This window comes from Conger conger, chromosome 19, assembly GCF_963514075.1.
Source record: "Conger conger chromosome 19, fConCon1.1, whole genome shotgun sequence".
Taxonomy (NCBI): Eukaryota; Metazoa; Chordata; class Actinopteri; order Anguilliformes; family Congridae; genus Conger; species Conger conger.
Window position 1 is genome coordinate 1,252,592 of NC_083778.1, and position 14,141 is coordinate 1,266,732.

At 42.8% G+C, this 14,141-nt stretch overlaps 1 long non-coding RNA gene and 1 pseudogene across 1 annotated transcript in view; one reads left to right on the forward strand and one right to left on the reverse strand.

Moving 5' to 3' along the window:
• Nucleotides 1-14,141, forward strand: part of LOC133118958 (NACHT, LRR and PYD domains-containing protein 3-like) — a 734,314-nt pseudogene that overhangs the window by 206,032 nt on the left and 514,141 nt on the right.
• LOC133118983 (uncharacterized) overlaps nucleotides 1-14,141 on the reverse strand; it is a 150,219-nt gene that overhangs the window by 59,910 nt on the left and 76,168 nt on the right. The window lies entirely within an intron of this gene.

Below are 14,141 nucleotides of genomic sequence, written 5' to 3' on the forward strand. Positions count from 1 at the left end.
CCATTTCATGAATACTTTTATTCAAAGCTCCTTACAATACCTTGAGCTCATATCATTTTCAGGATGGCTGGCACCAGTGGGAATTCAGTCCATAACTTTGTCTGTCATCTCAGTTTGCACAGCCACAAATGTTGCCTTCCATATTTCATCAGCCAGTTATTTTCCATAAACGGTGAACATAGCTACAGTCAAGCAGCTCATTTGAACTTGTCTCGGGTAACTTACTGGTAACTACACGGGTAACTTAGTGTGTTTAGACAAATGATCGGCTATGTCTCTATACAGAGTTACAATTAACTACCTCCATCAAGCTGACACGCTATGGTAGCTTTACCCAGCATTGACAGCTTGATGCTATTTCCAATATCAGCTTCCAAATATCATGCTTCCAAGTGTTCTCCAATAAATGTTTCAAATCTGTAATGCCTTGCCGAGTCCATGCCATGTCTACTCCTAAAAGCAAACATGAGAAGCAGAAAAGCTTCTTAGCTACACTCGTTCTTAGCTAGCCAGTCTGTTTATTCAAACTAAGAATCACAAAACCTACGATTTTGTTGTTTGTCCTGTTGCCGAAGCTGCACCTGGTTTGGTCCTCAATCTCTTTGTTTTGAGTTTTTCCTCCAAAGACATCTTAGAAAACAGATGATTAGTGAAGTACATATTTGTTCATATTTGTGCCGCCATTTCATTAATTCAGCACTATTCACACGCCTCAAATGGACATCAAATTGAAGATGCGTGTCTCACACAGACCTTCAGATTAAATTGAGCAGTTTGGTCCACATAAAGTGCTCTTGTACTGTGTGAAAAGTGAAAAAAAAAGTAACTCTAAAGGCTTCTTTACAATTGCAACAAAAACTGTGAAACAAACCCACAGTATGTTGTAATTATATATTTTACAGTATTCTGATTTTGTTAAATGATTCCACTCTCTTCTACTGCGTCCATTATTACCTTTATTTAGAACCACAAAAATAACCATTTTGAAACATGTATCATGTGTTCTAACTGCAATATTAAAGAAGTGTAAAAACAGCTAAACAGTGAAGCTATAGGTATCTTTTGTGTAGGTGATCTAAACAAATGTTCCTATAGTATTTCACGATAAATGAGTTATTTTAAACAATAGTGTGGAAGTGCAAGTTTTCTTCAAAGATATGAAGGAACAATGCATGTTTTGAACAGGCAAACAGGCTGTGTTACAAATGCTTAACATTTTGAGTGTTGTGTCTAAGATTTTGAAAATTGAGCACAAACTTGTTTGTAAAAAACTGAAATATGAAATAAGATGAGAAACAAGACCTACACAAGGATAATAAAAAAAAACTTCTTTCCCCGTTTTTCTTTCTTCAAAAGATAGGGAGGGCTTAGCCCTGTTAGCCCAGTTATACCAGCCGCCACTCATCTTATCCCTTTTGAAAAATAGTATATTTTCAAGTACACTTTTTTGGAGAAAACGTTAACTATACTCCTAGTTTACTTGTTCTATACTTGTTTTTGTACTAAGTAGACTAAATTGTTTTAAGTATATTTGATTTACTTTAAAGCAGTGTTTCTCAACTCCAGTCCTTGGGACCCACTTTCCAGGAGGTTTTTGTTGCACCCAGGAACTTACACACCTGATTTAATGACTGAACCAATCAAGTCACTAAAAAATGCCCTTGATTAGTTAAATCAGATGTGTGTGTGTTCCTGGTTACATCAAAAATTTTCTGGCAAGTGGGTCCTGGACTGGAGTTGTGAAGCGCTGCTTTAAAGTTAACTACAAGTATACTTTTGAATGCTTCAAAGTATCTGGGTAGTTCACTTTCATTTAAGTATACTTACTGAACTACTTGCAAGTGGACTTTAGAACACTTAAAAGTGTTTATGCAGTATACTTTCTATTTATAAAGTAAACTTACTGAAATATTTATAAGTATAGTTTTGAATACTTTAAAGTATCTGGTGTGATGCAAGGAATACAATTTTTTTTAAAAAGGATACGAATATGTTCTATAAGTAAAGTTTAGTTCTTGAAAGTATGCCAAAAGTAAACTAAAAGAATACTATCCTTTAAAAGTACTTTTAGTATAATTAACGTATTTTTCTTAAGGGATGGTCAATTATCACCTGTGCCTTCTGAATTGACAGTTCCTTGGCTTTTCCCATGCTGATGGTTGACAAAGGGATATTGCATGCTTGTTACCTCATTTTAATACTCTGGTGAAACAGAAGTGAGGGTATATAAATATATTTTTCCCATATGTTTGAACATAACATATAGATCATTAATTAAAAATTAATAATAGGTTAATTTCAAAGCCGATCACATATTTCTCATCTCTCAGACAGTGGGTCCTCCACTCAACTCCAGAGGAGAGTTCACTACAATATATCTGCTAATATTCACAACCATTTTAATAATAAACCTGTGTCAACCAGAGGCAGATGGGTTCCCCCACTGAGTCAGGTTCTGCTCAAGGTTTCTTCCTATTAGCCAGGGAGTTTTTCCTTGCCACTGTTGCCCTAGGTGTACTCTTGGGGGCCAGTTCTCTGGAAAGCTGCTTTGCGACAAAGCCCCTTTGTTAAAAGCGTGATACAAATAAAAATTGATTGATTGAGTTTAACTGGAAGCTCTGTCTCCATGTTTTCTTTACAGGGTGCAGCTCTCTTCAGAAGAGAAGATACCAGAGAAACTGTCTTTCCCAAAACAGGTGTGAGATCAGATTTTCTTCCTAATTGTTTTCAATTGATTATGCCGTTTTCTTTGTGTAGTCCATTTAATTTGAATATACAGTACACTCACTGAGCACTTTATTAGGTATTTATTACACTTATTTTTTAGACTTCTTCTGCTGTAGCCTATCCACTGGGAGTTATGAAGCATTTTGTGTTCAGAGATGCTCTTCTGCGTACCACTGTTGTAATGTGTGGTTATCTGTGTTACTGTCACCTTCATGTCAGTTTTGACTTGTCTGGCCATTCTCCTCTGACGTCTCTCATTAACAAGGCCTTTCGGTCTGCTGCCATTGGAGTTTTGTTTTTTGCACCATTCCTTGCAAACTCTAGAGATTAGTGTGCATGAAAATCCCAGGGTATCAGCAGTTTCTGAGATACTCAAACCTCCCTCTCTTCCACCAACAATCATTCCACAGTCACTTCGATCACATTTTTTCCCCATTCTGATGGTTGATGTGAACATTAACTGAAGCTCCTGACCCCAGTCTACATTAATGTATGCATTGCGCTGCTGCCACACAATTGGCTGATTAGATAATCATTACATTACATTACATTACATTATTGGCATTTGGCAGATGCTCTTATCCAGAGTGACGTACAGTTGATGAGACTAAGCAGGAGACAATCCTCCCCTGGAGCAATGCAGGGTTAAGGGCCTTGCTCAAGAGCCCAACGGCTGTGTGGATCTTATTGTGGCTATACCTCTTCATGTGTTTATTTCAGTCTCTCCTGCATACTCTGTTGAGGCTGAAGAAGAATGGAAAGTTGAAACTGTTTCAGAGCCATCTGAGTCAGGACTGCCCAGAATGCTTTAAGACTCTGTCTGAAGATCCTTCTGTGCTGGAGAAGTTCATGAAGATGAAGGAATCGTTCAAGAGTCATCAAAGCCATGATTACCCAGAATGCAGTGAGAGACAGCAGGAGGATCCTGAAGTCCTGTACATTGTTGAGAAGATGCTGGAGACCTGTGGGAGTGAGAGGTCTCTGAAGATCACACTCCACATCCTGAGGAACATGAAGCAGAAGGATCTCGCTGACTCACTGGAGAGAGATGAGCAGCACAGTAAGTTCTCTCTCATTGCTACTGTGTGTCCATTAGAGTACTGACATGAGTTTAGCAAACAGATCTCGCAGTGCAATGTTCTGATTTATAGAATTCACACTTTCATGATAATGCTTTACCTTGATAATCTCGAAAACATCATGAACAACATGTTCACAATGGCATTTAAATGAAATTATAGCCTCAAGTAGTGATTGCACAGAAGATTAAATGTCTCTGAAGGGGAATCAATCCAGGAACTTTGTGCTCAAAAGTCAGTAACAGACTGCCCTGAGTTTGTGCAGTAACTAAAGCACTGTCCCATCAGACAGACTGTCCTGAGTTTGTGCAGTAACTAAAGCACTGTCCCATCAGACAGACTGTCCTGAGTTTGTGCAGTAACTAAAGCACTGTCCCATCAGACAGACTGTCCTGAGTTCATATTCAGGGCAGAATAGATTTTAAAATGACCATGTGACCTTTGACAGTATTTGAAGGTGTTCATTCTTATTTTACAAGTGCAGCAGTATGTACTTTTTGCTCATTTGTTTTATTTGTGATTGATTATCATTGATAGGTCTCTAATATTGTGAGAGAGGTGTGTTACACTGTTAAAGGTTTGTAACACTGATGTGTGTAAAATACTGTGAAAACTGCTTTTCTTCTTAATCTTTTATTGAATTGTAAACTTTAATCTTATTTTAAACAGAATTATATCTCATATTTCCTCTCTTCAGATGAATCCATTAAAAGAGCCCAGCAGGAACTGAAAACCCATCTGAAGAAGAAGTTTGAATACATATTTGAAGGTTTAGCAGTGCAGGGCCACACAACTCTCCTCAATGAGATCTATACAGAGCTCTACATCACAGAGGGGGGAAGTGGGGGGGTCAATAATGAGCACGAGGTCAGACAGATTGAGACAGCATCCAAGAGACAAACCACCCAGGAGACTCCAATCCTCTGCAATGACATCTTTAAGCCTTTACCTGGACATGAGAAACACATCAGAACTGTGCTTACAAAGGGCATCGCTGGCATTGGGAAAACCGTCTCTGTGCAGAAGTTCATTCTGGACTGGGCAGAAGGAAAAGCCAATCAGGACGTTGATTTCATCTTCACTCTTCCTTTCCGAGATCTGAATCTGAAGAAGGAAGGAGCATTCAGTCTGATGCAACTTCTGCAGCACTACTTTCCACAACTGAAAGAGATCAAAAGTGTTGAAGGTGATGATGTCAAAGTTGTGTTTATCTTTGATGGTCTGGATGAGTGTCGACTTCCTCTACATTTCCAAAGCAATGAGATCTGCTGTGATATAACAAAGTCATCATCAGTGGATGTGCTGCTGACCAACCTCATTAAGGGGAATCTGCTTCCCTCTGCTCTCCTCTGGATCACCTCCCGACCTGCAGCAGCCAATCAGATACCTCCTGAGTGCATCCACCAGGTGACAGAGGTACGAGGGTTCAATGACCCACAGAAGAAGGAGTACTTCAGAAAGAGAATCAGAGATCAGAACCAGGCCAGCAGAATCATATCACACATCCAGTCATCCAGGAGTCTCAACATCATGTGTCACATACCAGTCTTCTGTTGGATTTCTGCTACTGTTCTGGAGACAATGTTGGGTAAAGTAGAGAGTGGAGATCTGCCCAAAACTCTGACTGAAATGTACACACACTTCCTGCTCATTCAGACTAAAGTGAAGAATCTGAAGTATCGTGGCTCTGATGAAACAAACACAAAGATGTCAGCATCAGCCACAGAAATCACCCTGAAACTGGGGCAGCTGGCTTTTGTACAGCTGGAAAAGGGCAATCTGATATTCTATAAAGAGGACCTGAGAGACGGTGGCATTGATGTCAGTGAAGCTTCAGTGTACTCTGGGGTGTGCACAGAGATCTTTAAAGAGGAGCGTGGGTTGGGTCAGGAGAAGGTCTACTGCTTTGTGCATCTGAGCATTCAGGAGTATCTGGCTGCCTTGTTTGTGTTTCATTCATGTGTAAATGAGAACAGAAATGTGCTCAGAGCAGAAGAATCAAAACCTCGCAGTGGCAGAGTGCAGCTGTCTGAGTTACATGAGACTGCAGTGGATCAGGCCTTAGGGAGTAAGAACGGACACCTGGACCTTTTCCTCCGATTCTTTCTCGGCCTCTCTCTGGACTCCATTCAACCCCTCTTAGGAGGACTACTGACACAGACAGGAAGCAGATCCCCTGTACCAGACCCACAGACACAGACAGGAAGCAGATCAGAGAGCATTAAAGAAACAGTCCAGTACATTAAGAAGAAGATCAAATCCGAATCTTCTGCAGAGAGGACCATCAATCTGTTCCACTGTCTAAATGAACTGAATGACAACTCTGCAGTGGAGGAAATCCAGAATTCTCTGAGATCAGGAAAACTCTCTGATAAAAAGCTGGAACCCCACCAATGTTCAGCTCTGGCCTTTGTGTTACTGATGTCAGAGGAGATCCTGGATAAGTTTGACTTGAAGACCTACAACACATCAGCAGCAGGTCATCACAGACTGGTACCAGTAGTCAGGAACTGCAGGAAGGCCATGTGAGTATTATGTCAGTATTCATGTAGATTACTGACAGCATATTTTCATACTTTATCATTCTAGTCAGAATAAAGTGCAATACAATTGTCAGGCAGCTGAAAATTTGATGATAATTTCCAATGTGCCCTCATTTAATGTTCTGAACCCAGAACATAAGCAGTATCAAATGCAACGACTCCTCACTTATATATTTTGTTTAATTTAATTTACGATTATTATTTCCAAAGATCAACTGTCAAATAAATGATGAATTTGTTGAAAGTGAAAGGTTTTAGGGGGGAGAAAGGGGGGATTCCAGGTTCTGTAATCTCAGCAAGTTTTTATTTAGTTTCAGTGTTTTTTAAAAACACCCACCATCTCCCACACATAGGTGCTGATGATTCGAATAAGGACGAGTAGTGGAGAGGAGTGAAAGAGAGGGAGATGAATATTGTTGGTATATCTAGTGTGTTTGTGAACCTGTGAATTAAGACAGAATAGATCTTGGAAAGGTTTTAGCAGGGATTCTTGGTGAGGCAAATATTTGTAGCTGAAAGAGCATGCTATTTGAATCTTCATATCACAAATGGACAGTAAAGTCAGTTGAGAAAAAAGTGAGGATGATGGCTCATCATGATTAGAGTAATTAGTCTTATAATTTATTTCTGCAAAATGGAGATTCTGTGAAGAGAGGTGGGGTGTGTGTGTGTGTGTGTGTGTGTGTGTGTGTGTGTCTCCATGTCCTGTTTGTCACAGTGGGAGCACAGCCTCTCTTCTCTGGGCAGCCAGGTCTGTGTGTGTGTGTGTGTGTGTTTGTGTGTGTGTGTGTGTGTGTGTGTGTGTTTGTGTGTGTGTGTGTGTGTGTGTGTTTGTGTGTGTGTGTGTGTGTGTGTGTATGGTGTGTGTGTGTGTGTGTGTGTGTGTGTGTGTGTGTGTGGGGTGTGTGCGTGTGTCCTGTTTGTCACAGTGGGAGCACAGGTCTGCTGTCTCTATTGCTGGGCTGTGCTCTCTGTACTTAGTCAGGGTTTTCCTGAGTTTATAATTCTTCACTGTGGTCAGATAATCTGCCACAGTGTATTGTCTTTCTTGGGCCAGATAGCATTCTAATTTGTTTTGATTTTGTGTTTGAATATTCCGGTCAGTAATGTAATTTTGTTTTTGTTGCTTTATAATTTGGTTGATTCTAATTGGTTATTTTGGTATGGAGCTGTCCTGATGGTGTTAGTGGGGTTAGTGAACTGAGCCTCAGGGCTGGATGGTGTTAGTGGGGTTAGTGACTGAGCCTCAGGGCTGGATGGTGTTAGTGGGGGTTAGTGACTGAGCCTCAGGGCTGGATGGTGTTATTGGGGGTTAGTGACTGAGCCTCAGGGCTGGATGGTGTTAGTGGGGGTTAGTGACTGAGCCTCAGGGCTGGAAGGTGTTAGTGGGGGTTAGTGACTGAGCCTCAGGGCTGGATGGTGTTAGTGGGGGTTAGTGACTGAGCCTCAGGGCTGGATGGTGTTAGTGGGGGTTAGTGAACTGAGCCTCAGGGCTGGATGGTGTTAGTGGGGTTAGTGACTGAGCCTCAGGGCTGGATGGTGTTAGTGGGGGTTAGTGAACTGAGCCTCAGGGCTGGATGGTGTTAGTGGGGGTTAGTGACTGAGCCTCAGGGCTGGATGGTGTTAGTGGGGGTTAGTGACTGAGCCTCAGGGCTGGATGGTGTTAGTGGGGGTTAGTGAACTGAGCCTCAGGGCTGGATGGTGTTAGTGGGGGTTAGTGACTGAGCCTCAGGGCTGGATGGTGTTAGTGGGGGTTAGTGACTGAGCCTCAGGACCAGCTGGTTGAGGGGACTCTTCTCTGGGCTCAGCTCTTGGCATTGAGGGCTTTGTGATGGTATGAGTGGGGGTCGCTGTTTTTGAAATGTTGCCAAAACTGTATTGCCCTCTTTTGTATTTTGATTAATAATGGATATTGGCATAATTCTGCCCTGCATGCATTGTTTGCTGTTTTCCATTGTACTTGTAAAATGTTCTTACAAAACTCTGCATGCAGGGTTTCAGTTGGGTGTTTGTCCCATTGAGCAAAATCTTGCTTTGTAAGTGGACCCCACGCTTCACTGCCATAGGGGGCAATTGGCTCAATTAGATTCTAATATTTTTTAACAAATATTAATTCTGATTGGGATTTCAATGCTGATCTTTTTCTTTATGGCATAGAGTGCCCTACATGCCTTCTCTTTCAGTTCATTTATTGCCATGTTGAAATTTCCGGAACATTTTATATTTAGGCCTAAATAGTTCTAGTTTGTGCAGTGTTCTATGTGGTTTGTCCCTATTCTGAAGTTATATGCAATTCTCTGAGATCTGGATCTTTTTTGGAAAATCATTATCTTTGACTTTTTCACGTTTACCGTCAGGGCCCAGGTCTGACGGTATTTCTCTAGCAGATCCAGGCCCTGCTGTAAGCCCTGTGCTGTGGGCGACAGCAGAACCAGGTCATCTGTGTAGAGTAGGAGTTTCACCTCTTTGTCCTGTAGCATGAGACCAGGGACTTAATTCATTAATATAGATATTGAATAGAGTTGGGCTTAGGTTGCAGCCCTGTCTCACTCCATGCTCCTGGATGAAAAAGTCTGTTCTTTGGTTGCCAATTTATATGCCGCACTTATTGCCTGTGTACATTGAGTTAACAATATCATACGTTTTACCCCCTACACCGCTTTCAAGAAGTTTGTAGAATCAGCAAATGTGGCAGATTGAATCAAATTCTTTTTGGAAATTTATGACAGCAAGCTAAATTTTTGGTTTTATTTTGGTTAACATATTTTTCTATTCGGTGTAGGGTTGTTAATATGATCAGCTGTGTGGTGTTTTGGTAAGAATCCAATTTGAAATTTACTCAGGACATTGTGCTCATTTAGAAAGTCTGTAAGTCTTGTATTCATAATGCTACAGCCAGCCTTCCCCAGATTACTGTTCACACAAATGCTTCGGTAATTGTTGGGATCCAATTTATCTCCACTTTTAAAGATTAGGGTGATAAGCCCTTGATTCCAGATCTCAGGGAAGTAACCCACGCTCAGAACTAAGTTAAATCATTTTAGAATAGCCTGTGAAATTTGACTCTGGTGTGTTTTAGCATCTCATTTAAGATGCCATCAGGTCCAGATGCTTTTTTGGGTTTGAGGACCTGCAGTTTCTCCAGTAGCTCCTGTCCAGTAATGGAGGAATCCAGTGGGTTTTGGTTCTTTTATTGCCAATTCTAGTGATTGTAACTTCTGTTGGATGTGGTTTTGTTCTGATGCTGTGTTGAGGTGTATTGTTTTAAAGTGTTTTGAAGTGTTCAGTCCATATATCTCTGTTTTGAATGGCCAACAGATGAGTACATTCCCCTGGGCCTGGAAATGACTTGATTCTTTCTGCAGGTTGGGGAACATTTCTTCACAGAAATAAGGGGACTCTGAAGGAGGAATTTAGACTGCACAGAGAAACACATCTTTTGGTTGAAAATTATTTTTTGATTTTCAACCATAAGTAATTTTTTCCTTTTTTGATGGGCTCAATTAGTTTTTGTAGTTCAGATTTATACCAGATTATTAGTCCCCCTGAGTCTCGAGTCTTGAGTCTTGAGTGATGGTATTTAGTTTTTGTGAGGGCACAATCATTTCTTTGTAATCTGTGGGACAGTGAGTGACAGCACCTTCAAGACAGCATGTCTCTTGTAAAATAATTTTGTAAATATTTTTATATTTTCTTTGAATTCCAGGGCCTGGCTCTTTGAACCAAAAATTGAAGAGCTCAGTCCCTGGATATTCCACACGCTAATCTAAATAGATTTCATACTGTGGTAACTGTTAATGATTACAATTGTTTTGGATGAGACAAACAATATAGAAAAGAAACAATGTATTTTATTCAGGCTGAAGGGATATAAACCTTTTTAACTCCGTCTTTATCAACAATATATATGTATTTAAAGAATATGACAATATGCATTTATTATAAAATAGAAACATATTTTTATTTTATTTACATTTTTTCCCCTCTATCCATGCTTTGTACAGATGTACATGAGCAGCTGTTTGATCTCACCCATGTACTCAGAGTCATTTGGGCCTCGCAGGGCTTCAGCGTAGCTGTGTGGGCTGTGTTGTGGGGCGGGGTCCTGGGGGGGTGAGTCGGGCCGGGGCTGGGCTGGTGGGTCTGTGAGAGGCAGTGTGCTTGGTTGGGCTGGTGGGTCTGTGAGAGGCAGTGTACTTGGTTGGGCTGGTGGGTTTGTGAGAGGCAGTGTGCTTGGTTGGGCTGGTGGGTCAGTGAGAGGCAGTGTGCTTGGCTGGGCTGGTGGGTCTGTGAGAGGCAGTGTGCTTGGTTGGGCTGGTGGGTTTGTGAGAGGCAGTGTGCTTGGTTGGGCTGGTGGGTCTGTGAGAGGCAGTGTGCTTGGTTGGGCTGGTGGGTCTGTGAGAGGCAGTGTGCTTGGTTGGGCTGGTGGGTCTGTGAGAGGCAGTGTGCTTGGTTGGGCTGGTGGGGGCAGTGTGCTTGGTTGGGCTGGTGGGGGTAGTGTGCTTGGTTGGGCTGGTGGGGGTAGTGTGCTTGGTTGGGCTGGTGGGGGTAGTGTGCTTGGTTGGGGTGGTGGGGGTAGTGTGCTTGGTTGGGCTGGTGGGGGCAGTGTGCTTGGTTGGGCTGGTGGGGGCAGTGTGCTTGGTTGGGGTGGTGGGGGCAGTGTGCTTGGTTGGGGTGGTGGGGGTAGTGTGCTTGGTTGGGCTGGTGGGGGTAGTGTGCTTGGTTGGGCTGGTGGGGGTAGTGTGCTTGGTTGGGGTGGTGGGGGTAGTGTGCTTGGTTGGGGTGGTGCATTCAGGTGGGCTGGGTGAGGTTGGTATCCCGGTCCTTTGTTGGGTGTGATGTGTCTGAGGTGGGCTGGGTGGTGAGGGGGGTCCTGGGCGGTGCAGGAGGGCTCTGCTGGGCGGTGCTGGAGACTCTTCTTTTGTTGCCAGAGCGTCTCCTGAGTGCCACGTCTTTCAGCGTCTTGGCGAACTCCCCGACTGCTGACTTGAAGAGGTGCACCTGGTCGTGCAGGTCCCAGGGTCCGATGGTGGGGTGATGAGCCAGGTGCATGTTGGGTAGCAGAGCGCAGCCTCTGGAGATGTATAGTGAGGGGGTGGAAGTCCCTGCGGGGCAGGAGGGCTGAGATGGTGATTTTGGAGTTGGGGAAGCTCTCTGAGGCCCTCTCTGCCACTCTCCTGAGCAGAGCCCCCACCCTCTCCTGCTCTTCCCTCAGGTCATTTGTGCCTGTGTGGATGATGATGTGTTTGGAGGAGCTGAAATCAGGCTCGGACAGAATCCGAAGTGCATCCTTGGTTCTGGGACACCAAATCTTTGGTACTTTTTGGCCAGGAAAAAACTGCTCCTTGTTTGCACCTCTGTGTCTTTTTGTGCAATCTGTTTGTATGGGTGAGTTTGTATCTTGTGTTTGAGGGTTTGTGTTCTTTCGGGTGTGTGGGGCAGGTGTCTTGTTCTCCTGGCTGGGCTCGGTCTGTGAGGGTGTGAGGTGCTGTGTGTCGGTGTGGGCAGTGCCAGGGGCAGGAGCAGGTGCAGGGGTAGGGGCAGGAGCAGGGGCATGAGCAGGGGCAAGAGCAGGGGCAGTGATGGAGAGCAGCTGCTCCCTCAGGCTCTCTATGGCCTTGTCTCTGTCCTGCAGCTGCTCTCTGACCCCTGACAGTTCTCTCCTCAGTTCCTCCCTCCCTCCACATTTTACGTTACATTTTAGTAATTTGGCAGAATAGTTAAAAACTGAATCAAATCAATATTTTTGGTGAGCACCCTGAAAAACTGCAACAGATGCTGAGATGCTGTCCTGCAGTTCTATAAGACAATCAGCAGGGAGGTTGTTCCAAGCATGTTGGAGAACTTGCTTCTGACAGCCTTCATCAAGTTTTTATGTAAAAGGTAGTCAATTGATAACAGCAACATCTTACTTTTTCAAATGAAATACAAAAATGTATCTGTAAAATTTAATATTTTGGAAAATAAATATTTGGAAATCTCAAATGTGTTCTTTTATAGTAACACACACAAATAAATGAACATATATTTAATAAAGTATTGCTTGGCTAAGTACAGTACTGTTTGTATGTATGTATAAATATATTTTATATTTTAGTACAAATCCACAAACTGGAGTTTTGCTGCTTCTTAATCTTCTAAAGCATTTTCTGGGCTGAATTTTCCTCTTTTTTTAATTAACAATAAATCTCTGTCTTCTGTCAGGTCTGCCTTCTATTTTGTTCCTCTTGTAGTCTTTTGGGTTTTTAGTCCTTCCCTTTCTTTTTGCTCTTTTTTTTTTGCCTTGGTCTTCTTTCCTTGGCCTGGTTATGTTAGCTTCTCAGCTTACATTACATTACATTATTGGCATTTGGCGGACGCTCTTATCCAGAGCGACAGTTGATTAGACTAAGCAGTAGACAATCCTCCCCTGGAGCAATGTAGGGTTAAGGCCTTGCTCAAGGGCCCAACATCTTATTGTGGCTACACCGGGATTAGAACCACTGACCTTGTGTGTCCCAGTCATTCACCTTAACCACTACACTACAGGCCATTACGCTGCAACTTAGCTTAGTCTCTTAGCTTCTTTTCCTTTTCTTTTAAATAAACTTAATTTAATTTATATTTTGGAAAAAGGTTTTTTTTACTTTTTAAGTCATTTTGCTATAGTACATTGGATAGACTATCATTGGTGGCAGAAGGGGGTCTATAGCAACCAACAACAGAAATACAATATTCTTGAGCTATTTCAAAAAATGTAAATGTTTGCAAACAGATTTGGAAAGTATGACGCTATACCACCCCCTCTCTTGGGTCAGTCGGTACAGAAAACATTGTAGCCGTTATTAGAAATATGGTGATTTAAAATATTTAAAATGTTTCTAATAACACAATAAGATCAGCATCCATAGATCATGTGTAATTTCGGAAGTAAATTGCATACATTCAAATGAATAACGCCGAGACTGGACCTACATTTAAAATCAGCTGGGGTGCTACAGTTCAACACGGGGCCAGGATTTGGTTGCACATTTCCTGATATTAAAAGCAAAAGAACTAAACATCTGTCTCGCCAAAGTCCTCTGAGTCAGCGGAAGCAACAAAATCTGAATGAGCGTTCTTCGAGATTGTGAATCAGTTTTTTAAAACAGAGGCTGAGAATGCACCCAGCTTGTTTGGCTGAGAGAGTTTGGGAAAAAGCGAGACGGTGGTTGCTCAATTAGTCCATTTGTGGGAGTTTCACCACACAGGATGACCAGCTGAGAGCGCACATTGTCAGAATCACATGCGCAACAATGGTCGCCTTCATTGCCATCCCACGCAGTTACCTAACTGAGCAAGGCAAGGATGACAATCATTGTCCAGGAATAATAAAAATAAAAATAAATACTATCCTGCAAAGGTAGCTCACATCAAGGCCACAACTCGCCCAAGAAAGACAGCCTCGCCTGACAGTCAACACTCCATGCCAAGCTCCCAGGTCAACACTGCTAGCTCCACTGACACATCAGCCAAGCTCCCAGGTCAACACTGCTAGCTCCACCAACACATCAGCCAAGCTCCCAGGTCAACACTGCTAGCTCCACCGACACATCAGCCAAGCTCCCAGGTCAACACTGCTAGCTCCACCGACACATCAGCCAAGCTCCCAGGTCAACACTGCTAGCTCCACCGACACATCAGCCAAGCTCCCAGGTCAACACTGCTAGCCCCACTGACACATCAGCCAAGCTCCCAGGTCAACACTGCTAGCTCCACCGACACATCAGCCAAGCTCCCAGGTCAGCACTGCTAGCTCCACCGACACATCAGC